This window comes from Meles meles, chromosome X, assembly GCF_922984935.1.
Source record: "Meles meles chromosome X, mMelMel3.1 paternal haplotype, whole genome shotgun sequence".
Lineage (NCBI taxonomy): Eukaryota > Metazoa > Chordata > Mammalia > Carnivora > Mustelidae > Meles > Meles meles.
In genome coordinates, this window is record NC_060087.1 from 10835997 (window position 1) to 10862719 (window position 26723).

The 26723-nt window shown below is 39.3% G+C and overlaps 1 protein-coding gene across 2 annotated transcripts in view; it reads left to right on the plus strand.

The window, feature by feature from the left end:
- Positions 1-26723, plus strand: part of GLRA2 (glycine receptor alpha 2) — a 175270-nt gene that overhangs the window by 73456 nt on the left and 75091 nt on the right. The window lies entirely within an intron of this gene.

Genomic DNA, 26723 nt, shown 5'->3' on the forward strand with positions numbered 1-26723 from the left:
AAATGTCCCAGCACCCCGAAAGAGTGCCTATGTGTATTTCGTTTTCACTAGAAAAGTACATTGAGTCGCTGGGTTTCAATTTTCCAGGAATGTGAGTTCAATTTAGTATTCACTGTACACTGTCTCATACTGTTTGAGCAGTCTCTCCAAAACCTAGTTCCAGCAAATAATTGAGGTATAATCCCCGATCTTTGCTGGCTTGAGCTTCTGTTCAGTTGTGCTGCATTTGACATGAGGTATGTTAGATCATGTTCCACATTATCTGCTGTGCTGGACGATAAGATGACATATGGAGGAGGTCTGTGGCTGTCCTGGAGATGGACTGAATGCTGGGGGAATGGTCATACAAACTTTCCAACTTCTATGCCTCCCAAGATAAATATTGGATTTGTATGCTAATAGAGAAAGGGATAAATCTATTTCTGATATTTTTTAATTTTCTCGAATAACATACTGTACAAAATACTTGCGTTGCATTTCTATTGAAATACAGATAGCAGAAATACTAACAGCTTTCTTTTCAGCTACATAATCACAAATCAATTTTACCTAATAAAAATTCTAATCCACTGTGTGCCTCAACCCAAACAGGTTCATTTACTTATGCCTTGTTAGTCATTAGTTCTAGCCATCACTGCATGCTATGCCATTAAATCTCAGGATGCACAAAACATGTAGTTTACAATTTAATAGATAGCTAAAGTATTGGTTACAAGTTGTAAGCAGATAATGTCAAAAAGAAAGACATTTATAGCCTCCAAATTCCCACTGCTATTTTAAAAAGTAGTCATTTTTATTCTCAAAATGGGAGCTTCTGTTTTTATAAATTTGTTATTCATTCTTATTAGCTATTATGATTCTACAGCAATGGTCAAAACTATTGTTGAATCAATGGTCACGGAGCAGTGATCTTTGTCTGTAGAGGCAATCAGGAACTCCGATAAACTAAGAGATAAGCATAATCAAAAGTCATTTTATACTTGGCTCCAAACTCATAGTGGTTATCCTTTTGCCATCAGTAGGTTTATCATCCTACGTATGTTTTTCTTAGGCTATTATTAAACATGTTTGGCTCTCAATTGACTGTGGGGAGATGTGACTCATAGGGATAACAGTGAGAAAGGAAAATGGGATAAAAAGTGAGTCATGGAAAATAAAAAATTGACCATACGTTTACACACACACACATACACACACATAATCGTTTTAATTTATAAACACTGTAGTCCCCAAAGCAGAAGCACCACTGTGCTGATTGTACAGTTGTCTCAGAGTCTGTAGCCCTTTACAGACTAGGCATGCACCTTGAACTTTAAAAGTGAGACATGCTTGTTAGAGAAAAAATAGAAGATATAGGAAATACCATTAACATTAACTATCCACTAAGTAATTGTTGTTAAGACTTTGGTATATTTTCTTCCAGCCTTTCTTTGATGCACATTTGGAGGCAAAAACCACACACATGCGCACACAGAAAATAGGATCAAAACTGTCTATAAAGACAGTTATATACTATCTTCCATTTCCATAGCATTAAAAATCTATCATGAACATAATTTTCAATGACATAATAGTCTATCTGGTATATTAATCACCATTTATCTTACTATCTTGGATATTTAGGATTTTATTATTTGCTTTTCTAAGTGTGATCACTACATATTTGTATATGAGGGCTTGTGTCTCACTGTGTTCTAGAAGATATGTGTGTGTGTATTTATTCATTTATGTATTTATTATATTATGTTATGTTAGTCACCATACAGTACATTGTTAGTTTTTGATGTAGTGTTCCATGATTCATTGTTTGCATATAACACCCAGTGCTCCATGCAATCTGTGTCTCCTTAATACCCATCACTGGGCTAACCCATTCCCCACCTCACTTCCCTCTAAAACCCTCAGTTTATTTCTCAGAGTCCATAGTCTCTCATGGTTCATCTCGCCCTGATATATTTTTTAAATCTTATTTTACAATTGTAAAAAAAGAAGAAACTGGGGATTATTAGAACAAATGAGGGACAATCTGTAGGGAGATGCCCAATATCTTCCCATTCAGGCAAAAATTTTGTCTTGTTCATCAGGTTAACTTCAGCATTTAGTACAGTCTGTTACTTATGCTAGATGATCAATAAGTCCTCATTGAATGGATAAAGAAGTTAATGAACAACCACGTTTCCCCATGGGAGACCATGTAGAAGATAGACTTAACACAGAATCTATAAATGTTTTGCTGAAAATATTAGAGTTCTAATATATGGAAGAATCTCATAATAATATCACATACACTACAGAGGAATGGAATTTCTCTAAAGGACTATGTCTCTCTTCAGAAGTCCTCAAGTAGACTTTGGGAAGTTAAAAATATATCCACAAATACATATTCTGAAGTACAGACAGGCCTCCCAGATCTAAATCTTAAAGACTTCTTTTCACTCAACCTCTCCAAGCCTGTTTCCTCATTTCTAAAATGAGAATAACCTTATCTACTCCTTGTAAAAATTGAACTAGGATGAGATGAGTTATTACATATATAAATCATTTTGCCCAGTTTTTGTACATGGTAGCACTCAATTCATTCTGGTTATTTTTATTGTTATTTGTTCCCAGTCCATAATATAATAGAAAAGACTGCTCCATGGGATGGGAAGTAATATTAGAAGACTCATAAAGGGCCTTATGAGTAGAAGATACCATGTTCTTTGGATGGCCCATTATTTGTTTATAATCATAATGCAAATGAGGTGAGCGAAAGTTTGTTATACGCATGTGTGTGTGTATAAACCCATGTATGTGTCTTTCATAGGTAGGCAATTTATTGAATGGGCTAAGCTCTAGAGCATCTGAATAAGCAATGGCTCGATTTTTCTCCAGTCACTTCCATTAAACATCCTCTGTTGGTTTTATTTTCTCTGTACCGGAGGACACTTCAGAAAGATTCCATAGATTCTCAGTTACTATATGCCATGCCATTAGACTCAGAATGAACAAAGGTGTTTTACAATTTAATAGACAGCTAAAGTATTGGTGATAAATACTTTAGCACAGTCCATTATAAGATTTTTTAAAAATCAGGGGAACCAGGCGGTGGGTAATAGGGAGGGCACGTATTGCATGGAGCACTGTGTGTTGTGCAAAAACAATGAATACTGTTAAGCTGAAAAAATTAAATAAATTAAAAAAAAATCAGATAGCTTGAAATAAAACTTTAGTCTAACAACCAATTCAATGCTCTTTTCCTTCCTTGCCCCTAGCCCAGGCCTAATCTTTGGCTTGAAGATGTCCAGAGAGGTGGACATTTGTCTGTTCTAACCCTTGCTTTTCATAATTGTTACCCTTGCTTTTCCAATTCTCTTCCCCACTCCTGTTGCTTGCTTCTCTACTGTTAAGGGCTGAGAGTGAAAGAGTGGATGGAAGAAAGTTGTACAAGACTGACACTATTGTATTTGAACTCTCGCCATCTCTAATGGGAAGCCTCCAAATACTGCATTCTTTTCTTTTTTTTAAGATTTTATTTATTTGACAGAGATCACAAGTAGGCAGAGAGGCAGGCAGAGAGAGAGAGGAAGGGAAGCAGGCTCCCCGCTGAGTGGAGAGCCCGATGTGGGGCTCGATCCCAGGACCTTGAGGTCATGACCTGAGCCGAAGGCAGAGGCTTTAACCCACTGAGCCACCCAGGCGCCCCAAATACTGCATTCTTGATGGTTGAACTTGAGTTCCTTGGTAATTCCTGGGGATCCTGCACATTACACCATTCATGGATGAATAATGCAATCTCTGGCTGGTATCTTATCTCCTCTTATCTATCACCTCCTACTAGCATATCTCATAGAACTTCTTACTCCCAGGCTCTCCTTACTCAAGTAGATAGCCCTCCGAGTTGACATGTTTTGAAGATGATTCACATCTATCTTCCACACCATTTATTTGGCCCACCAAGAATGTGTGTTCATTGCCTTGCTAAATAGTGGAAATGCAACTTAACTGCTAACATGTTTGCTCTCACCCTACCGTCTTAGGTATTCTAGCTAGCTTATTCCCTTCAGAATTTATTCAGGTGAGAAACAAGTACTGTTGTTCACTTTTTCATACAACCCAAACTTCTGAGGATACATGACAAGTTCTCCTAATAACACCTTTACTCTCCGATCCAGGAGCAATATGTTGAAATTTCAGCAGCTCAACAGATACATGACATGTGCAGGAGATGCCAGTCTTTTCTATTACCAGGGTGGGGGAAACCTCTTCTCCCCATCTTTAGGAAAATAGGGGAAAGGCCACAGCACTGTCATTATCCATGAATCCCTTACTTCAAGTAATTCTTTTCAAATGTCTAGTTTTCTGTAATGGTACAGGGTATGCAGTGCAACTGTCTCTAGAGGACATTTGCTTTGTTCTAGCAAGTCCTGTATCCTTCATGCATATGTGTAGAGTCTCCCTTAAGAGTGAGGCTTAAGTTGACGTTCTGAGAAAAGAATATCCCATTCCCATACTGTTACACTCATGAATAAACATACTTAATTTTAGAGCTTTATCCCTGAGGGTAAGGGCTCCACTGATATCATCCATGTTTACATACCTAAGGCTTAACACAACACCTGGCTCATAGTAGGTGGTCAGTAAAGAGTGGGTTAGTAATGGAATATACAGTATTAAAAAGACTTATGGTTAAGTGGTATGCCAGGTGTAATTTAATTGGTGATTCACTCATCCATTCATTTATTCAACTAATATTTATTGAATGTTTTCTCTGTGCCACCCATTGTGTTAGGGGTTAAGGAAATCAGAGATAAATAAAACACCATCCCAGCCCTCAGGAACTTGTCTTCTAGTATGCCAGAGGCAGATACTTGGAATGGTAATTGTTACACACTTACCATAGTGGAGGACACCCAGAAGGATGCCTAACCTATTAAATGAAGTAGGGAGAAATGGAGGGGGAGGAAAGGGGCTGGAAGAAGAGAGCCAGAGAAGGAGGGAGAGAAGTAGTGTTAGGAAAATGGCTTGGAGGGATCCTGAGCCGAATCTATGAAGCAGATTAAATAGGTAAGGTAGGGGGTGGCAAAGGTCATTCCGGGCAACGAGGACTTCCTACTCATAATATTTGGGCTACACTCCAAATAAGCTTTTCTAGAAGACATTCTGGGCAGGTTTCCAACGTGCTTCACAAATTTTAAACACATTTCAAGTAAGAAACTTGTGTTTATTGATTCCAAGTTAATTTCCTGCTTTCCTGCCAACCAAAGCTTTTTGTGGTTTTTGTTTTGTTTGGTCTGGTTTCGTTTGGTTTGATTTGGTTTCCAGAAGTTCCATCTCCTCCCTAAATACAGGAAAATGAAATACCAGCATGGTATCTGTTCTATAGGTGCCTTCCCATTTTTTAAATATACATCTCTGCCAACCTCCAAGAAGCTGTTCTGCTGGTAATTTTCTATTTGGAGCACAAAACCCCTAGTAGTAGACTAAAGGCTGGGTGTATTGTTGTCTTTTTGACCCACAGGAAAAAAATCAGGATGAATTGAATAGAAGGCTGTGAGACATCAGGCAGGCTTTGAATGTGGCCAAACAGAGTTAAACAATTATTTTCCTTTACTCTGTATTTGCTTTTACTGCTGAATGGTTTGAAGCTACTCCTAAGTGTATCTTGAGTCCTCATTTGTAGCAGCAGCCCAGAGACTGTAGAGGTGAGAGCCAGTGTTGGTAGGGGACAGTTGGGTTGATGTGGTATGCAGGTGACTTGACAGATCCCTAACCATCTCCTTAAAGCACGGATCCAGAGGTATTATCTTTGGCCATTATTAACTGAAATGCCCTATGTCCTATATAAGGAAATTTCCCCTTACTTTTCAGCCATCTGGTCAACTAAGACCAGCTGGACCATTTCAAGCAGCTGCCAAACCCAGGACAGCTTGAAATTTGAAACAAAAGAGGCCATAGTCTTACCATGTTTGATCTTGCTTTATTCCCCATGAGAATGTTTCTAGCTAGAAACTGTAGTAAGAGAAACTATGAAAGCAGTAAGGCTGATACTTACAGAAGTTTTGACACGAGAATTTGTCTGGATGTCTGTTTTAACTCTAAAAAAGTAAAAAATGATTGCTCCTTGAATCAAGTACATCCCCAGCTAATTTGAATGAATCTCCTAGGTCAGATTGGTATTTCTGGAAGAAGATGGAAATAATTCTGTCTTGTAAAATCAAGATTTTAATTAGTTCTCAGATAAAAGGTTGAAAAGTAAGAAAGCTAAGCCTTGGCAAATTGATCTGCAGGCCTGCTTGCTTTAGCCAGATGTCTGCATATATGGGAGACTACATGAACTTTCCCTTCCGATATTTCCTGAGACACAGCAAATTAAAGAGTTTTTGATATAATGAGTATATGATAAAAATATGCAAAGAGATGAAGTGCACGAAACTCCTGGGACAGAGCTGGAGCACCAGTGGCACTTTAGATCAAGAATACTGTTGGCAGCCTTTACAGGGAAGCTGACAGTGGGAGAAGCTACCCAAGCTGTGCTTCTGCTCAAGTCCTCATGAAGTTCATAAATCTTTTTGGGATAGCTTCTAAGGTTCAAGATTATTATTTTTTAGTTTAATTCCAGTACAGTTAACATACAGTGTTATATTAGTCTCCAGCATACAATGTAGTGATTCAACACTTCAGCGCATCATCCATTGTTCTTCACAAGTGCCCTCCTTCACCCCCATCACCTATTTCAGCCAGGTCCCGCCCACCTCCCCTCTAACAACCACCAGTTTGTTCTCTATAATTAAGAGTCTGTTTCTTGCTTTGTCTCTTTTTTCCCTCTGCTCACTTGTTCTGTTTCTTAAATTCTACATGCGTGAAATCATATGGTATTTGTCGTTCTCTGACTTATTTCACTTAGCATTATTTTGTCTAGCTCCATCCATGCCATTGCAAATGGCAAAATTTCATTCTTCTTTATGGCTGAATAATATTCTGGTACACACACACACACACCTTCTTTATCCATTCATCTATTAATGGACTCTTGGGCAACTTCTATGATTTGGCTACTGTAAATAATGCTTCAATAAATACAGTGGTGCATGTATCCCTTTGAATTAGTGTTTTTCTATTTGGGGGGTAAATACCCAGTAGAGTGATTAGTGGATCATAGGGTAGCTCTATTTTTAACTTCTTGAGGTTTCTTAAAATGTTAAAAACAGGATTATTTTGAACTCTCTCTTTCCATTTCACTAAAATGGGTAACTCTATCTAGGTCATACAGCCTAAATGTCTTTGGTTCTTATAACCGCCACACAGTGAGGGGAAAATCAACTATTATGGAACATGTACTACATAAAGAAACAGAACTTATTAAGAAGACTGACATATACATAAAATACATTATAATTCAGTAAAGTATGGGCAGTGGGGTAGATTTTTTTTTACAAAAATGGCTATAATGATTCTCCTCTTTGTATCCATACCCTTTGGGTAATAGCGCCTCCTACACTGACTATCAGTTTGACTACGTGACTTGCTTTGGCATATGGGACAATGGCAAATGTGACATAAGCAGAGACGTCAAAAATGCTTGCATACTGTAGCTAGCTTTCTCTTGCTACTCTTGCGACCCTATACACACTACCATGTGAATACCGCCAGGCTAGCCTTTTGAACGATGAGAGACATGTGGCCCAGTTTTCTCAGTTACCAAGATGACAGCCAGATAACCACCACTTCCTTATTCTCTGTTCTAGGCACAGTGGCCTCCTTGCGGTTTCCTGAATATGCCATGCACATGTTCTCATTCCCAGGCCTTTGCAATGACTATTCTCTGTGCCTGGAACACTCTGTCCCCAGATATTTACATGATAAATGTTTCCAGCCTTTCCAAGTCTTTACTCAAATCCTGCCTCTCCAATAAAGCCTGTTCTGGCCTTTGTCACCGCAGCCATGCCCTCATCAATACCCTGACCCAACTTCTCACTTTTTTTTTTGTTTTCCCACTATACTTTATTACCTTATAGCAACAGTATGACTTGTATAAAACACCATTATGGATTATGTTTCCTGTATATTGCCTGTTTCCCTTAGCTTGACTATGAATGCCATGAGGGCAAAGATCTTTATCTAGTTTTCTCCCTAAAACAACACCTAGCCTATAGTGTATGCTTAGTATATGTTTGTTGATAGAATGAATGAATGAATGAATGAATATACACATCTGTAAAGTCTAGTCGTTGTGAAAAATCCATCTAAACTTTCTTAAGGATATAGAACAAATAAAAGGAACCCACATAGCCAGGGGCCCATCTTTACCACAGAGAACCCTGACTGCCTATGTTATATAACATAATTACATTATTTTAAAGTTTTGCTTCTCTGGATGTATGTATCAAATAGTGTCATGGACATTTTTTGATAGCTGTTTCTTATAGAGCAATCTAGGCAAAGAAATAATAATAAAACAGCAACGGTTTAGATGATGAGAGAGTGTACATACAGGCTATTTTTATCTAAGTTTTGCTTCCTTGGCACTGTCACAACTAATTTGGAAGTTTCTCAGTGTGCCATTGCAAGTGTCCATTTCCCCTTCTTGCTGCTCCAGTTTGTTCGGATGTATGTGGAGCCTCTGAATTCTAATGAAGGCATCCAGGACTCTCCTCATGTGAGCTCTTGACAGCCACTCTGGGCCACAGGTGCCACACTGTACTCTTTCCTAGGGGCCCAGACATCAGAAAATATTCTCCTTTCTTTACCTAACAAAAACAAAGTGGATTTTTGTTTTCCTGTGATTTTAGTTATCAAAAACTGTGCATTTAAACTTAAGGATTGCTTGGGCTACATCTAGGACTTGAGAGGCCATGAGCTCCGATCTGAAGCCAACTGTACACATCTAAGCAAATCATTTTCCATCCCTCTCAATAATGGGGAAGGGGGTACAACTTCATTTGCTTTCCCAAATTGACTGTGCCTTGATGAAACTGGAGTATCAAAATATTTTCGAAACTACACATGAACTGATCTTATAAAATTTTAAACTTGTGTGTTGTTAGAAGAGCCTCCGCAATCCCACTAGGGATGTGAAAACTGATGACTGGAAGGTTAATTCACTTCTCATTTTTAAAAATCTGTTTAAAGTGGGGGCACCTGGGTGGCTCAGTCCATTAAGCATCTGGCTTTGGCTCAGGTTATGATCCCAGAGTCCTGGGATCAAGCCTGGTGTCAGGCTCCCTGTTCACCCGGGAATCTGCTTCTCCCTCTCCTTCTGCCCCTCTACTTGCTTGTGCTCTCTCTCTCTCTCTCTCTCTCTCTCTCTCAAATAAATAAAATCTTAAAAAAAAAAAAAGATCAGGTTGAATGGATGCCACTTCTTACATGAAGCCCTCATGGATCTCCATAAACTGTAAATGGCCTATTTTCCTTGCCTCCGTGGTACTTCGTGCTTTATATCAATCATTGCATTTTCGACTCCGGGCTCAGTGATCAGGGCCCATGTGTCCTTTATTGTAAACCCCTTGTGGAGAGGACCTAGTATCATTCAACTCTGCATAGCCCCTGTGACATACACAGAAGCAGTCCTCAGTAGTTATTGCTGAAGTAATGTAAGACCATGTTCAGCAGTTCCTAATGTTTGGTGATCAGAGGAAGAATTACTGCCGGAACTTAATCGGTCTGAATAGAAAGTGTCACTAAAGCAGAGGGTCTCAGACTTTGCTGCACATTAGAATCAGCTGAGGAAATTTTTAAGCCTTCTCAGACTTCACCACGGAGAAATGAAATTAAACCATCTGGCAGTAGGGTCCAGGCATCAGAATTCAAAGAAAATTTTAATGTGTAGCCAGGGCTGAGAGCTGCAGCTCTGAATTTTGTTGTGGTCTGGGCAAATGTTTTCAGTGTTTATCATGTATATATTCATTTGAACTTCACAACAACACTCTGAACTAGATACTATTATTATCCTCACTTTGGAGATGATGGTACCAAGGCACAGAGGAGTTAAACAACTTGCTCAAGTTCATACAGAGCTAAACCTGTTGTTTAAGCCTAACGACTAATCATGGGGCCACGCCATCTTTCAAAGTTAACAGCTGCGGGATTCCTTCCACGTGCCTGGCCCTGTGCTAAACACTTCACATAGGTCTTGTCACTGCAAACAGATGACATATGCCCGATTTTGCATCATCAAGTAACAGGCAGGGAAATGGAAACATAAAGAGGTTAAGTAATTTGTCCAGTTGTTTTTCTAGCCAGTGAAGAAGATTCAAATCACTGGTCCATCTAGGGTGTTTGGACTAGAGTTATGGTTGGGATTTGGAAAGTAGAGAGGGATTAGTGACTGGGAGGGACCATGAGGGATTGAGCTTCAGGGGTCAAGGAATGTTCTATTTCTTGACCTGGGTGGTTATGTGGGCATGTGCATTTTGTGGTCATTTACTGAACTGTACAGCTATGATCCTGGCACTTTTTTGTTTCCAATATAAGTGGCACATTTTGTTTCTAAAAAGGGGAATAAAAGTTGTTTGGTAAAGCAAAAAAAATACAGGTTCCCCAAATGAGCTTACAAGAACATTTTGGCACAAAGGCATTCTTTTTTCTTTCCTTTCCCTTTTTTTTTTTTTTAAATTTTCTTTCTGATCCTGGTACTTTAAAACATTTTAATAAAGAATTTTTTTTAAAAAACCCAGATTGTACAAATAATGAATAAACAATAGAGAATACTCATAACTTCAGGCATTTTCTTCCTCTTCCTTTTTCAGAATAAAAATCACAAACACTAATATTTATTGATTCTGGGTTCTAAACTGGCTACAAAGTGCTTTTTCATTCATATATTATTTAATCCTCTCCATAATCCTATGAGCTAGATAATATTGGTCCCATTTTCTACATAGATTAAAACTCAAGGTTATACAATAAGTGCAAAAGCCAGAATTCAAACTTCATTGGACCCTACTCTATTCCTTTCTTATTTTGCTACTCTCCTCATTTTATAGTCACTAATGTCCCTTCAGTTTTTAAAATGGATGTCCTTTGACGACTGTTGCAATTTATATGCTTGAGGGTTGACTGATGGGACTCAAAGGATTCTGTAACCTAGAGATTCCTTCTATATTCTTAAATTATGGGACACAGTGTTAAGTGATCATAATGTATTTTCCAACCAGTTCTGACTTCTCCCTGGAACAGTCTCACCCTTTATCTTGCTTCCTACTGTTGTTTTCTGCTCACTTGCTAGAAAGTCCTCTCTTCTGGAAAGGGAAATTAACAGCTTTCTGTCATTGGAGAGAATTTGAAGGTCCAAGATACTAAACAAATTGGTGCCTAACGGTGTTTCTTGCCTTATGTAATCCTAATGAAAAGGTCACTAAAAAAGGGAATGAACGTTTTGTAATTGGCTCATAGAGAAGACCATTTTCCTTTACCCATAAACCTGTTGGTTCCAAAGCATACATAAGGGTTTCTCTTTTTGTGGGATTCCACAAAAAGTATGGTCTGTAAATATGGAAATACGTTGTAGGACTAGTCTTTACTCATTCAGTTTCACTTAATATTCACAGTATAGCCTACATTCTAAGATGCACTTTTCCTGTTTTCACAGCTCTGAGTTTGGGCTGCAGCTTAAAACTGAAGGCAAATCAGAGTTTAATTAGAGATGTTTTTCTTTCTCAGTGGTGCATAAAATAACAGCACATCTTCCAATACTGGCATCTTAGATGTAATGAACCACTGTACTGAACTTCTTCTAAAACCAGTCACTATGCTTGGCACTGGGCATATAGAAGTAAGCAGAATATACACGCCCCCCCCCCAGCCTTCAGAGAGCTCACATCTCATTGGAGGGACAACTATTGAGTATGTAATTAGCTGATAATACTGTAATGCCCCAAGAATGATCAGGTTTTCTAATTTGGTTGTGGGAACAAGCGCCATCCTTGGCCCTGGGAGAACACCAAATACCCTTTCCTCTAGTTCTTTATGGCTATTCTTTCCCTGGCCTCATTTACTTTGCTCACAGGTAGGCACTTATCAGTACTTTGCTGACTGCTCTGGAGGAAACTTCTTCAGACCTCTAGAACTCACTGTCTGTCTCCCCTGGCAATTCTCTCCATTCTGGTACTCTGCCCTGTGAATTCTAGACTCCATGGACTCCCCAGACCCTCAGCTCCATCTTTTCAGTTTTGGGAGTTTGTTCATCCTCTCTACATCATGACCTGAAAGGTCTCTCAAAACAGGACACAGGAGCAATACAGGACCAACTGCATCTGTTTTCCATCTCTCAGGGATCACTGTCCTTTTTGCCCATCTAGTGCCTTGAAATCCGGTTTTTTTTTCATGTTTTGTGCAGATTTTTTAGTGATTCAGGATGGAGGGTAAATCTGGTCCCTCTTATTCCCTCTTGGCCTTAAGTGGAAGTCACTGTGATGGTTTTGAATCCTTGATTTATTTTTAAAATTTGACATGGGATGTAAATAAATTGAATGTGACAATTTAGATAATTGAAATAATTATCAGAACCAGCATTAGTTTGTAATGCTAAGAGTACAGTTGTTCTAATCAATGAAGACTGCATTTATTAATACATGGTCTATGAACTCTAAGACCGAGAACAAATGTTTTTATAAAGAAATTAATAATGAGGATGTATGGGCATCCTAATATCCTAATAGGAGAGTTGGTTTTTCTCTACAAAATGTTTCATTAAAAGATTTGCTTCAAAGTGATATATTCTAACATATTTAGGCTTATAGCTGACTGATAATTCTTGACTCTTTTTTTTATAACACACTGTGGACTACTTTGGGAAGTAGGGACCTTACCTCCCATTTGGCAACTCCTCTTCACGAGTCAATTTCTCTTAATGGTCCCTGCTTGCCCCAATGGATGCAGTCACTAAATCACATAGTTATTTACTTCATTTTGGTTTAATCTGATGCAATAAATATTCAAGGTACACCTGCTATGTTAGGCATTAAGTAAGTCAAAGAGATGAGAAGATCGTCCCCACCCTTGAGGAATTTATGATCTAGTACAAGAGTCAGCAAATATTGTCCGCAAAGGGCCAGATAACACGGATTTTAGGTATTGTGGGTCATAAGGTGTCTGTTGCAAATGAACTCTGCAGCTAGAGCATGAAGGCCTTCACTGACCATACATAAACAAATGAGTGTGGCTATATTCCAATAACACACCTGACCTAATTGGAAGAAGCAAGGAAGTACATAGAACAACGTATGTTTTACAAAGGTGACCAAAAGCAAGTGCTACGAGATGTCACAGAAGGGACATGCATATCTTAACATCAAGTTTGTAAAAACACTGAATGATTTAATGGAGGCAGCAATATTTGCCTTCATGTATTAAGGTTAGCTAGAATTACAATAAGCAGAAATGATAGGAGAAGACCCAAAACAAATACCAGAGATGAGTAAACACCGAAGATCTGGGAGTAGTCATCCTACTTAGCCCAAATGTTGATTATACTCAGAAGTGAGGTGGAAAAATAAGGAAATGTAAGGCCTTTGGGTGGGTCCCCACCCCCACCAGCCCCAAGAGAAATTTCTTCCTCCACTAGACTGGTTAAGCTCCTCTCCTTGGACCTTTATCTCATTCTGCCTTGTATTATGGTTATTTTTGCACTTCTTTTTATTCGTGTGCTAGACAATCTTCACCTTTAGAGCAATGATTATATATTGTTCATCTTTGAACCTCTACTGTTTCTAGCCAGAGATGAGACCCAGCAGCAGAGCAAAGAAATTTGTAGGATTAATAAATGAAACCATCCACTTCAGCCCAAAGCATTTGGGTTTACTAACTAGACCCTGAGGCCCCGCAGAAATGGTTTAAAGACTAGCTGACTCACAGGGGGTAGAAATGTTCACTCATTACAACAGCAGCACCTACATTTTTCAGCAAGGGTTTTGGTAAGAAATCATGCAAGCAATGCATAGGTTAATTCTTTTAATTCCTCTTCCATGTAGATTTTACCATAATTAGGAGCCACTTGAAATACAGCTTCTAAGTTGCAATTCTCCACAGTCTATTTCAAGGGGGAAAATCCATATAGATAAGTACTGGGGTTTTATTTTTTAATCAAAAGGTTAATTAAGTGAATTAATCGTTATGTTTGAATACATTTTTCCATGAAATTTGGAATAAGTAATTTAAATGGGTTAAAATCAAGTCAGTGTAGTATTAAAATGAGTAATAAAGCTTAGGAAATGAATAAAAATCTTATGTGTGCTATTAATCATGCATCAGCAGGCAAAAATGCCTATGGCAAGTTTAACCTGAGAAGACAGGAAAGCTGATAAAGATTCTCAAATCTTCCCACAATTGCTAGTATCTCCATAGAAATCATTTTGTAAAATGCAGAGTGTTTCACAAAGACATAGTTTTTGAGCAGTTCTTTAAAGAAAAACACCAAGCAGTTAACATTTAAATGAACCTTCTGAATTGCAATGAGAGTAAATAAGTACAGAATTATAAGTCAGCTTTATTGTATCCAGTGAGAAAATGAAGACAGACAGCAAAACTGGACTCTGACTACACACACGGGGCTGAGAGAAGAGGAGGCCCAGAACCATTTAGTGGAGGTTTCCTAGGAATCAATGATGACACCATCCATCAGCTGGATCTGTTTATGTAACACCTGTGTGTCTGTTAGACTACGTAGGTGGTAGCTTACGAGTAGGAACCTTCTCTTGTGAGTAAATGTCACCAAAGAAGCAAACAAGAGAAATATGAGGGCCAAAATCTGTGTCATTATTCAGAAGAAAATGCGTTGTATAAAGGGATAAAATGCACACGTCAAAATATGAGAACGCAAGACAATTTCTGTCACTGTCTCTGAAGCCCCCAGAGAAGTGTTAATTTGTTCTTCATGTGAAGTTAATTAGGTCATGTGAGATGTGTGTCTCGTGTTACCCCTACTGGAAACAACTCCTAAGAAGGAGTTCTGAGTATATGTCTCCCAACCCCAAATTCCGGGGATCAAATGTACTGTGGTTTGTATTGAGAGCAAAGAGGTACTCCCTCTTGTGTCCAGGTGGAATCACTACTCCTGGGATTCCCTGGCCATACTGGTATCAGGACACAAACAGAACGATTAGGGGTAGGTTCAAAAGGACACAGGAACTGAATGAATGAGTTTCCAGTGGCCAAAGCTGGAACAAGTTAAATGAAATAAAGGAGTGCTAGATTATAACCCATATTATAATATAAATATCCATAAGTACACACTGATAGAAACAAATGAATAAAAATATTTGGGGGACAGTAAATAAATCTCCCATGCAGAAGGATTCCAACGAATTTATGTAGATACTCTACCCTAAAGAAGATAGAGCAATTACCCACTTCTTTTTTTTAAAATATTTTATTTATTTGACAGAGAGAAACCACAACTAGGCAGAGAGGCAGGCAGAGAGAGAGGAGGAAGCAGGCTCCCTGCGGAGCAGAGAGCCCGACATGGGGCTCGATCCAAGGACCCTGGGATCATGACCTGAGCCGAAGGCAGAGGCTTTAACCCACTGAGCCACCCAGGCGCCCCCAATTACCCACTTCTTAAGATTTTTTTTTTAATATTTTATTTATTCGACAGAGAGAAATCACAAGTAGGCAGAGAGGCAGGCAGAGAGAGAGGAGGAAGCAGGCTCCCCGCGGAGCAGAGAGCCCGATGTGGGGCTCGATCCCAGGACCCTGGGATCATGACCGAGCCGAAGGCAGAGGCTTTAACCCACCGAGCCACCCAGGCGCCCCCAATTACCCACTTCTTAAGTGTAGGGTATACGTAGTGACTTTCTTCCAAAGACGACAGTATGGAAAGGAGAAAAAAAAATAACTTTGCAGTAGAGAAACCTGACAAACCCGATCTCAGCCAGATGATCAAAATCAACATCAACAATGACAGGTAATGTTGAGAGCATGCAAACTTGACCCAATGTGATGAGAAGGGAAGTTTACCTCCATAGTCTTCTTCCCTGAAACTCATAACCCTGGTCTAAGCATGAGAAAAACAACAGACAGTGCCCAGCTGAGGGGCATTCTACAGAATATCTAACGAGTACTCCCCAAAACTGTCAAGGTCATTGAAAACAAGAGAGGTCTGAGAAGCTGTCACAGCCCAAAGGAGTCTACAGAGAGATAGAAACTAAATGTAATATGGTATCCTGGATGGAATCCTTGAACAACACAAAAATATTAGGTAAAACCTCAGGAATCAACGTTGGTTCATTGGGTTCAACAAATACAACCAGAAAAAAGTAAAATGTTAACATCAGAGAAAAGTGGGTATGGGTTATATGGTAACTCTCTGTGCTGTCTTTGCAACTTTCCATAAATCTGTAATTATTCTAAACTTTGAAGTAAACTTTAAAGAAGTTATATCTATTTTAAAGCAAGTGAAATGTGTTGTAGAATCTAATGGGTGCCTAAGCATCCAAACTGGGCTAGAGAGAGGGAAAGAACAAAGGAAATCTTCTTTCTCTGTCTCTAAAATAAGAGACCTAGTTTGTTCTATTCTCTCTCTCTTGTTTCTTATCCACAGAGGGTAGCAAGACTGGCTATAGACAGTGCCTGAATGTTCATGTTGTATGCTGAGTACCTGAACAGGGACTGTTCTCTTTCTGGCCCAATTCTAAATTCCCAGAGGAAAGGATTATCTGTTTTGGGACAGGAGTTCACTTCTATTTCTGTCAGCTGTGATAGGCAGGGTTGGGGAAAGGACCCCAATTAGCCTAGCTTAGGTTGCATATTCGCCCTGTACAAATCAGTAGCTATCAAGAGAACAGATATATAGATGTACATGATGGTCCAGAGACCCTCCCCTGTGGGGGGAAGAGGAGGAGGAGGAAGAGAAGGAGTTTCTCCCAGGGTGGAGAGTGGTGGGGAGGACAAGGTAGCTCCTACTCAATAAAGGAATGTCCATAAAGCATCTAAAATTGTGGGGGTGGGGGAGAGAAGCAGTCGTAATATAAGACATAACTATTTAGCACTTCTGAAAATGTGCAAGTCCAAAATCCCTTATCCATACTTCTGAAATCCCCAAAGCTCTGAAAACCAAAAGGTTTTCCATAGCTCATTTGGCAGCAAACCTGTCCTGAACTAATGGGAGGTTAATTATACATTCTACATATCCCGTTTAGTGTGAATATTCACACTGTTTGCCAAAGAAATATTAATGTGTTTGATTACAGGGTCTTCCCCAAGCCCCAGTAAGAGCAAGTAATATGTAATAAATTCTACATGTTACAGTATTACCTTAATAAAATCTGAAAACCTCTGAATTACAGTGCTTAAATGTTCCCATGGGTTTCATATAAGGGATACATATATAATGGTACATATATTGAAGAACATGAATGTCAATTTCTATGTAGCTCTGAAAATAAGAGCCTCAAAAATAAAAACCATACATAAAAACAAAGAAAAACCCTTTAAAACAGTGAAATAAAAATATACAATATTATGCTCATTTGGGAGGATAAACTATTAATGGCAATGCCTTATTTTTACATGAATATTTAGCTTTTAAATCTCTCCTCTGTTATTTAAGTATCAAAACAAGTCTTGGACGTAAGTAGGGCAAATACTATTATTGCCTCTATGGATAAGATTTTATCCATATCCAGAGAAGATTTTACTAGAGAAAGAATAGGGGCTCAGTTACATGTCTCCTAACCACTAACCCAATATCCTTGGACTCTGGCACTTGGTGTCTCACGTGGAGAGGGGTTAGGGAATTGGTACTTTGAGAATGCAAGAAAAGCATGCCAAAGTTATGTCATATGTGCTTTCTTTGATGTTTTGAGGACTATGAAAAGGAAGGTTTGCCAAGGATCCTTAGAAAGGTGGAAGTGAGGCAGCTTCCCACAGGTTAAAATGTCCAGGGCTCATAGGCCTTGGACCTGAATCCCTTATTGGCTGTAAGTGCCCTTGGTCAAGCCAGTTATCATAGAGCTGCCTCTTAAGGCTATTGTGGGGTCTGACTTGACACATTGCACAAGTAAAGTCCTGCATGATGTATTCCCTAAGTTCTCTTCTCTTCTCCTTCAAAGTCCTGCTGGTCTTTCTTAGGAAGTTATTCAAACTTTCTTTCCCAGGTGACTCTTAATGAGAACCACAGACCCAGTGCTGAGAAATAGGACACGGTAGACCTACAGAAATATAACTTACACCTCAAGAAGGCAGAGACCCATTGGGTACTCAGCCTAGCACGGAACTTGGTATGAAGTAAGTGCTCAATATATAGTTAGTGAGTGAGTAACTAAAGGAAGATTAGGAATTTTCCATTGGAGAAAATCCCACATCAGAAGGGAGGAAATCCTCAACATTTAATTAGTTAAATTAGGCAATGAAACACTCTTAGAAGAAATTCCCTCCTGTGTGGTAATTATTTTTGTTTTCTCTATTCAGTGACAATGGTTTTCTATCCCAGTGTCAGCATGGGAACCCCAGGGACAGTTGCTAAAGCCAGCTCTCCAGGTCTGGGCCCTGTGCCCCTCTGCTTTCCACTCCTCAAATGCTGCACATTCATTAGCAATTTTGACCTCTGGTGTCTTTGTAAGATTCAAAATTCTTAATAAATGCCTAAAAACCGGTCTAAAAGAATCGACACCGGTCTAAACTTGAGAGGTTAACCCTATTTAAGTAGCTCCCTTTTTTTTCTTTTTATAATTTTTGTTTGGAAGATGCATAGAATTATATGGTAAACTCATCATTTAAAAAAATAATCAAAAAAGTATATTGCTTGCAACATAAGGGAAAGGAATGTCATGTAAATGAAAAAGAAAGGAAAAAGAGCTAAAATATTCTGTTCAATCATGGAAAAAAAATTTCCTAGGCACAAATCTTTTCTTTTCATTACAGTAAAAAAATACATGCATTAAAATGCATAAAATGCCCTAAGTTAATTAAGGTTACACATTTTTACACACACATATATATATATATCTCAGATCAAGATGTAGAATATTTCCAGTACCCCCAGAAAGTTTATTTCTCCTTCACAGTCAACTCCCCACTCAGAGGAAACCACTGTTCTGACGTATTTAACTAGTGATTAGTTTTGCCTCTTCTTGTATTTCATATGAGTGGAATTTTATACTATGTATTTTTTATGACTGGCTTTCCTCACAAAACTGGATATCTATGTAATGGATCTGTGCTGTTGGTGTAGCTGTAATTTGCTCCTTTTTGTTGACCAGTCTCTGTTGCTGGGTATCACATCCAGGTTTTAGTCTATTGTGTCTTAAACCTGCTGTGAACATTTGACACGTAAGTTTTGATGAACATACGCACTCATTTAATCTTGAGACTATATCTATGAGTGGAATTGCTGGGCCACAGGGTCTGAGTTTTCCCAAATCGTTAAAACAATTGACACTTCCCTAGCAATGTGTGAGGGTATCCACATCTGTATCAACAATGTCAGTCTTCTTCATCTGGCCATTCAGATGGGGTTTGGAGGTAGCTCATTTGGGTTTTAACTTGCATGCCCTTAATCAGGAATGATGATGAGCACCTTGTGATAAGTTTAGTGGCCACTTAGTTCTCTTCTTTTGTGAAGTGCTTATTCCAAGTTTTTGCTCATTGTGTTCTCAAGCAAGCACATTTTTTATTTGAACTCTATTATCTGAGTACTGTATGTTGAATTCTACATAATTCATAAATCAATCTAGTGAGGTTTTTCAGGAGTAACAATTTCTATCTTTTTAGAAGTTCTCTGTGGCGTTTCCAAAAGTGGTGATTCCAAAATGGTTATTTTTCTCAAGTGCAAAATTCTGTCTGGTAGGATCCCTCTTCTGCATATGTTATTAGAAGTGAGATACCATCCCACAATTTAGTGGTTCAGAGCATAGACTCTAAAGTCAGGATATCTGGGTTCAAGCCATATAATGTTGGTGATATTTACATGCCTCTGATACCTCATCTGTATAATGGGGATCATGACATGACTTGCCTGTCTCAGCGCTGGGGAGAGCACTGGGATTAACCTGTATAAAGCTCTTAGAGTGATGTACAGTATATAGCAATCCGTCAAGAAGTACTGCTTATTAATAACATTACATAGGGTGCCAGATGAGGAACTCACTGTGTCTGTTTAATCACGAGAAGATTAGAACATTATCCAATGAACTGGGGAAGCATTCACATGTGGATCTGGATCACTTGAACAAAAACTGGGGGATGGGGTGTGAATCTCCAGAACCAGCTGTTTGGAATGACCACTGAAATGATCACTGAAACCTATTGAAAATGTTCTTTCTCGTCCATTTGGCTTTGAGAACCCAGCATATGCCTAATAGCTCCACTGGTGCCTGAGTTAGGAGGGCCCAGGCCAAGTTATACATATTCATGACTCGTAAATTGTTCAGTTTGGCCCTGAATGGGAACTAAAAGATGTAGGGAAAAAAGAGCAGCTCCCCTTCCAGGCAGCCCAAGACACAGGAATGTTTTAATAACAATGGGAACTTGGGTTTCCTAAGAATCATTTTATAAAATCTGTAAGGCACTCTGATAAAGGTTATACATTCAAGGACATCCAAACAGCCAGAAAACACCAGTCAAATGTGGCAGGGGAGACATTGTTAAGTAAGAGCACTTACTCTCTGTCAGTAACTTCAAGAGGGCCATGGGCTTTTTCTCTCATTAAGTCCATCTGCCTAGGCTAGGTGCCTGGCAGATCTTCTACTAATGAGAATCTGTTCTTCCTGATACTGGAAAAACCACGTCTTCATCTCTATCCTTTTACATGTGCCAATGCCATGTCAGAAATAATTTTTCAAGAAAGAGACCTTCCAAGGCACAACCAGGTATGATCATTCAGTCCACCCAGCTCCTCCAGTCATTTGAGGTAATGAGGACAGAGAACAGTGCTGACTGTCTTTCCTCTGCTGAATCATTACATTCAGAAGGGAATCAAGGGAATCACATCCTTTATTATCCAATGCCATCAGGAATTTAGCTTCCCTAAAGTGCTCGTGTAAGAATGCAACAATTTGAACTTGGTCAAGATTTTTTTTTTTTTGCACAATTCCTTGAGTTATGGCCACATGGATTTTTTGCTATTAATATGCCCACCAAGCAATTATTTTTATTTTGCTTATTTTTTTTAAGCTTTCTACTTCATGGATTTTAAGAAAATGATTCTTGGGAATTATTTCGCTCAAAGGAAAGACAGTCCTGGATCTCTTTAAATATGTTCATTGACCTGATATGGTAGGCAGGACTCTAAAAATGCCCTTTCCTCCCAGAATCTATGAATGTGATGAGATATCACTGCTGTGATTGTGTTATGTTGTATGGCATAATTGACCTTAATATAGGGAAATGATCCAGGTGGGCCAGATCTAATCTCACGAGCCCTTAAAAGCAGAAAGCTTTCTCTGGTTGGTTGCAGAACAGGTAGTCAGAAAGATGTGAAGCACAAGAGAGATTCTACTCTGGCTTGAAGATGGGGAAGGCCACAAGAGAGTATAGGCAGGCTTAAGGAGTTGAGAGAGGACTCTGGCTGGCAGTGATTAAGGAAAGAGGTATTTCAGTTCTGTAACTACAAGGGAATGAATTCTGCCAATAATAAAAATGAGTTTGGAAAAGGAATTAAGGTTCCACTTGAGAACAAAGCTAGCTGACATCCTGACTCCAAACTTATGAGACCCTATGGACGGAATACAGCCATGCTGAGCCAAACTTTCAACCTATAGAAATGAGCTAACAAATGGATGTTTTAAGCCACTAGATTTATGGTACTATGCTACACAACAGAAAATTAATCCACTTGGTTTCTTCTCTTTGCATTCTTCCAAATGACCAAGCAATAGATGAGGAGTGGTTAGAGAAAATTAAAAATCCTATGAAATCCTATTTATTTTCATGGATTGACTCAGATTATTAGAGATTATGGGGTCATCTCAAGAAGAAAAGGCTCCAATGAATCCCATCTTCACAGTAATGACCACACTATAGTTGCGACAAGGAAAAGAATATTGCATCTTCCTGTGGGTGCATAAGAGAGTTGACTAAACACTGGGTCTGACAATCATTTTTCCTTAAATCTGAATCATGCCAGGAATGTCATTTTGCTTTTTGTGCTTCACTTTCCTCCTTGACTTAGAAGGCTCATTCTCATTCCTGCAGCAATATGGCCAAGGTCAAGAATGCCATGACAGCTCCATGAATGAAATAGGAACACGCTAACATCATCATCATCATCATCACAAAATCCATTATTAAAGCATACATAGTACAGGTGTCACAAGGTGCTAGAAAAGCGGGAGGTGTAAAGTGGGGATAAAAATAGTTTCCAAAATTAGAAGAAAACATGGTATGTCGATTCAGGAATCTTGGAAAAGAAAGAAGACGGGAGTACGGGTCCTGTGTGTGTTAACACAGAACTAAGCAAGAAGCTATTAAGAAAATGATACATTTATCCACATTTCTCTCATTGGCTTCTGCTTCCTCAGGCATGCCACCAATGTTGCTGGAATTGCTCTACACTTCTGATATCCTTTACCCTTCTTCTGCAGCCCTTCTGGTTCTTAGGAGGGACTCTTTTCAGAGAGATTCCCCATGATGCTGTCCAAATGACACTCTTCTTTCTGAATCCAGAGTCCTCTCCTCACCAGAGCTTACATCTCTTGCTCTGTCTGATAGAAAACTGAAGTTTAGATAGACTAATCAGATTTTAGAAATGAACTGGAATTTTTTTTAGGAATAGGGAAATTGAGGGTCATGGATTTTAAGGAACTAATAGGGCAATCTAGATATTCAGAAAATTTCTCTTTCAAATAATATTCTAAGCTTTCTTAAAAAGTAAAGAATTACGTTCAGAAAGAAATGAAGATTCAAAACCCAATATTTTAAGCAAGGCAAAGAAGTATGGTATTCCCCACAGCCAAAATCTCAAAAGGAAAAGCCCAGGGCATCAAATCCAGGTAATTTTTTGAAAAGATTTTATTTATTTATTTGACAGACAGAGATCACAAGTAGGCAGAGAGGCAGGCAGAGAGAGACAGAGAAAGAGAGAGAGAAAGGGAAGCAGGCTCCCTGCTGAGCAGAGTGGGGTGGGGGGAGGCGGGGAGCTCCATCCCAGGAGCCTGCTGAGTGGGGCTCAATCCCAGGACTCTGAGATCATGACCTGAGCTGAAGGCAGAGGCATTAACCCACTAAGATACCCAGGTGCCCCTGCGTAATTTGTTTTATTATCCTAACTTACATTGTTTCTTTTGTTGATATGATTTCCGAAGATGGATTTATCTTTTTAACTAGCATGCTTAAAAAAAACTAGAAGGCTCCTTGGTCTACAAAACAATAAATTTTATTTCCTACCTAAATAAGTGGTTCTAAACTGTTTAAAGTACTGTTCTATCCTTAAACATCCCTACTTGTCAAATTAAATGCTGATTCAAGGGAAAGGAACAAATGAGAGAAGATAATTCAGTTCAGTATTGGCTTTTGGCTTTATAGTTTGATAAAAGCAATCCCTTTCTTGTTTTTCCTATACCTTTCTAGTACTACCCTCTAGTACTAATCACAACACTTTAATGAGTGTCGTAAATACTGCTCATTGTTCAATCTTCAAAAAGATATTAATGCTTACGCTTTCATCTTCAAGCTAAGTAGAATTTTGGTGGTGGCATAAGTAAAAAGAGCTTGAATGACTTTTGTATATGGCATTAATGAGAAAAATTGATTTCGTACAACTTATATAATTTCTCTGATCCCCAGTGAGGGCTTAGGTATGTAAAGGTGAAGAGCAAATTTTCTGCTTGTTCTGCTCATGGTTTGATTACTTGGCATGGGTACATGAAAGAGAACTGCAAGGTGGATAATATATATTTTCCTAGATTTGAGCCATAGACCCTCTTTACCTACAGATCAAAGTGTCTAATAAATATGCTTCCTTTTCTTGCACTAGTGAAGGTGAACACTTAATTGACGCCTTCATGTTTTCTCTTCTCCATCCCTGATGGCTGTATGTGCTTCTTATTCTTACTGCATTTTATTTTCCAGGATCTTCCTCGGGGATGGAAATTAACTTAAACTTTTAACAATATGAAACGGAGAAAAAATATGGAGAAATGACTATAAACTCTGTTTTCTGGTCTTTTCTTCTTTGAACCCATAATTAGCTACTCTGCGCAAATACATGTGCAAATAGCAGAGTCATTTTTCAAAGCAAAATACTTGGAACAGAGATCCAAACAAAACACAGCTCTCAATCCATTATCCTGCCTCTTTGTAATTAACCTACAGGAAAGACTAGAACAAGAACTCATCACAGATTCTGGAGCAACGTCCACCTGGGGCTTGCCAGACCTGGTGCAATATTAGATGGCTGGTTTTCCCACAGAGTGAGATAGATGTGCTTTGAGAAATAATTAAAGGGCTTTTGTTTCTTGGGTGAATTAAAACTGCCCCTTTGCTTGCCGGTTCCCTTGTTTTCCTCGCACAATAACTCCACTGATCCTCTGTGAGTTGAAGAGTACCACAGATCTAGTCTATGCAAAAATAGCTTCTCCATCTTCCAACCCCAATTTAAGACTACGTATCATTAAAGCCATCCATCTGGAATGAGGGGAGACAAATGGACAGTGCTCCAGAAGATCATGATTTAATAACTAGGGAGGAGAGTTCCAGTAACCTAAGGGAAAAAAGAGCCAATTGAGTTGCCTGCTTATTACGTACCAAGCACTGTACTAAAAGTGTTTTATACGTGTCATGTTATATGATGCTTAATACAACCCTATATGGTAAGGTTACTATTATTGTAGATAGATGAAGAAATTCAGCCTACCAACTTGGACTATATGACCAGTGAGTGGCAGAGGTGAGATTAGAACGTAGACAGTTAAGAGTCTGAAGCCATGTCTTAAAAGACACGGCTCTGTTCTAGGCTCCTTCAACTGACTAGCATACTGTATTTGAATCGACTACTTACTTGGTACGGGGCACTGTAATAAATTGTTCATGTGATTAACTCATTAAGCCCTTTACCTCATTTAATCAAACAACAAATGAGGTAGGGGCTCTCGACAGCCCATTTGACACATTTACGAACTGAGGCAAGAGGAGTTCAATAACTTGCAATCATTAGAAAAGGAGTAAGTGCTTTTTTAACTGTGTCCTCTCCATCTACCACTAAATAACTTAACTTAAACCCTTCCCATGAGAGGGAGTTGGAAAACTCCACTTACTGGGGAGCCAGATTTAGGCTCAGACAAATCCAGAGGGCTTGGAAGAGGATAAGTGGGATGTGCAGGTAGACATGTGACAGAGAAGACCAAGAATGACATAGGCCCAAGGGGAAGTTTTAGCAAAGTTGGGGAGGGTCCGTCAGCAGAAGGAGGTGGGCAGCCCCGTTGCCATAACCTCAGTTGGACCTAGGTAGGCACGATCCTGTGATGATGTTGAAAATAGGAAGTGATTGCTTCCTCCAGGCCTCAGTTTTCCTTTTCTGCTGTCTGTATGCCTGGGACCTCACAAAAGACAGTGAGAGCCACTCTGGGGCCAGGTTTTCACAACTGCAAAAACCTGAATAAATCAAGCAAAATAAGTCATTATTCCTCTTCACATTAGCTGTAGAAAGCCTGACATGAGCAAGTATGAACAGATGTGGGCAATGCACAGAGGGATCTGAAAGCATATAATTAAACACAAAACAAAATGCAGTGAGGAATGAGAGGGTTGTGTTCTGGGTTTACCTTGGCCACAAAGAGACTGAGGAGTCAAGGATCATTTTGAGGAAATACCAAAAATATACCCAAAACATCTCTCCCAAACACATTTGCCTTCAAGAGAGATGCATGGTGGGGCGCCTGGGTGGCTCAGTGGGTTAAGCCTCTGCCTTCGGCTCAGGTCATGATCTCAGGGTCCTGGGATCGAGCCCTGCATTGGGCTCTCTGCTCAGTGGGGATCCTGCTCCTCCACACCCGTGCCTGCCTCTCTACCTAGCTGTGATCTCTGTCTCTGTCAAAGAAATAAATAAAATCTAAAAAAAAATTAAGAGAGAGAGAGAGAGAGAGAGATGCATGGATTGAAGCTAAAGGTTGACGACAATAAGGATTATGATAGTTTATACTCAGACAGCATGTTAAATGTACAAGTGATTTCCCCATTACTTAATTTCCAGAGCAGCCTTCGAAGGTAGGCAGGGCTAGATCTCCTTCACAAAGGAGACAGCAAAGGGCCCAAGCCCCACTGTCAGTGGCTGACGGAGCTAGAGTTGGAATCCAGATCTCATGACTACTGGTCTGAGGATACGGGAGGCTGAACAGAGGAGCAACAGGGGAGCAGGGGGAACCCACTAACAGAGGAGAGCCTGCCACAGCCAGAAGCTGGATATAAAGAGAAAACTGGTAAAAAGCTAAGGACAAACACCATTTATTTCAAGGTGAGGTAGATAGAGGTTTGTGGCTCTATAAATGAAGAAAACTCACATTTACCTGGTCATTTCTCTGGTCAGATTATGGGAGGCACATACAAGTATTGGTTTTTGAGATGGGTAGAATACTTTCAGGCAGAGATGAGGTGGAGAGAATTGTAAGGTGGAAGCGACAACTTGGATGAATGTAAAAAACCAGAAATCAATAGCATAAGTGAAGAACAATGAGTTGACCAGTGCAATTGTGAAAGGGAGAAGCAGAGAATAAAGCTGACAGGTGCGAGCGGTGGGTAAGACCATGGACGCTTCTGAAAATCAAGTTACATAGTTGGATCTTAATCCTTAATTGCCATCTAGGCTTTGGAGA